The sequence below is a fragment of the Octopus bimaculoides genome, chromosome 8 (genome assembly GCF_001194135.2).
Source record: "Octopus bimaculoides isolate UCB-OBI-ISO-001 chromosome 8, ASM119413v2, whole genome shotgun sequence".
Classification (NCBI taxonomy): domain Eukaryota; kingdom Metazoa; phylum Mollusca; class Cephalopoda; order Octopoda; family Octopodidae; genus Octopus; species Octopus bimaculoides.
In genome coordinates, this window is record NC_068988.1 from 77,182,379 (window position 1) to 77,184,560 (window position 2,182).

Below are 2,182 nucleotides of genomic sequence, written 5' to 3' on the forward strand. Positions count from 1 at the left end.
CTCCGCAAGAACCTAGTCGGCTTGGCTACAACAATATATAAAATTTAAAACAGATTTCAAAAGATTTCCGGGTAAAAACGGCAACAACTTACAGAGCTTCGGGAGACACGTCCATCCGCTTGAATAATAATAATAATAATAATAATAATATATGGCGGTGCCCCAGCATGGCCACAGCTCATGAGCTGAAACTAGATAAAATAAAAAAATGAAAATATATATATATATATATATATACTGACATTCACGTCGTTGAATTTTTGAATTTCTAAATTCAATTGCGTTGTTGCAATAAAAGGTATGTTAACATATTTGGGTAGTCAGGGATAAGTTTCATACAAAATTTATTATATTAAAGTTTCTAAGTTTTCTTGAGATGTTCGTTTGTCTGTCTGGTTGGAGAATACAGTCGTATTTTTGCAATGAAAGGGATGTTTACATTTTCGAATACTCAGGGAGAAAGAAAAGGAAAGAAAAGGAAGGTAAAATTTTAACAGAAAATTGTAGATACTAAGGTTTTAAAATTTACTGGAGATGATCTTTTGTTTGTCCGAACAGAGAAAACTGTAGCGTTCTTGGAATAAAGATGTTTACATTTTCGAATACTGAGGGAGGAAGGAAAGGATAGGTATTCACAGAAGTTGTAGATGTTATTACTATTATTATTATCAAAGATGTTGCACAGTATACAATATTGTGATGTATATTGAAGATATAGTGTGTACCAGGGACTTGTGTTATCAGTCAAGTCACAAGAACCTCACACAGACAGCACTTTATGCAGTGTGCGTGCAGTTCTCAGTAAAGTGCCCAGATGTTTCTTTAGGTTGGTTTGTATGGAACCTAATGTTCCAATGATAACAGGAGCAAATTTATATTTGTTTCTCGCAAGTACCACATCTTAGCAATCGAAATTTTCAGGCCTCCCATATTTATCGACCGTTTTTCTCTCTCTTTTTCATGACAGTATGTTAATTTCTTGGCGTTGCCATGTCAATTATTAGGCATTTTTCTTGTCCTCTTTAAAGGCTACTATATCTGCCCTTCGGTACTTGAACACCTTGTCAGCTTGGAAATCAAAGTCCCAGAGGATCTTTGCCTTCCTGTTTACCTCCATTACCTTTTTTCTGGGTCAATAAAGAAATCATCATTATCATCATCATATTATTATTATTATTATTATTATCATTATTATTATTATTATAATTATTATTATTATTATTATTATTATTATTATTATTATTATCATTATTATTATCATCATTATCATTATTATCATGAAGGCGGCGATCTGGCAGAATCATCAGCACGCCAGGTGAAATGCTTAGTGGTATTTCGTCTGTCTTCATGTTCTGAGTTCAAATTCCACCAAGGTCGACTTTGCCTTTCATCCTTTCGGGATCGATAAATTAAGTACCAGTGAAACACTGGGGTCGATGTAATCAATTTGTCCCCTCTCCCAAAATGGCTGCCCTTGTGACAACATTTGGAATCATTATAATAATAATTATTACTAGCTAGACCCATGAAAACTTCGCGGAAAATATAAAAAATGTAAATATAAAAAATGTAAATTGTGTGCTGGTGCCATGAGAAATGTTTCTATACTGTGACACTTACAGAATATAGAAAGAAGTGTAAAACTGATAACTATATAATCCAACCAAAATATCTTAGTTATGCAAACATAAACAGAATTACTATTTATTCTTAAAATACAGTGTACATATTCAAAGAACCTTCTTGGTTTAGTGGTTTGGAACGTCCTTCTGGTACTCTTTTACTTATTTCAGTCATTTGTCTGTGGCCACGCTGGAGCACCGCCCTTTAGTCGAAGAAATCAAACCCCTGGACTAATTCCCAGTAAACCTGGTGCTTATTCTATCAGTCTCTTCTACCGAGCAGCTAAGGTACAGGGACGCAAACACACCAGCATCGGTTGCCAAGTGACGGTGGTGGGGGACAAACACACACACATACAAATACACACACACACACACACACACACACACACACACATATGACGGGCTTCTTTCCGTTTCCATCTATGAAATCCACTCACGAGGAGTTTCGGTCGGCCCGAGGTTATAGTAGAAGATACTCTTTAAAGTATAGAGTTCAATTTTGTGTAGCCACCTGTTGGCAACTTTTCTCCCTCACCCATTTTGTAGGGGTATTACCC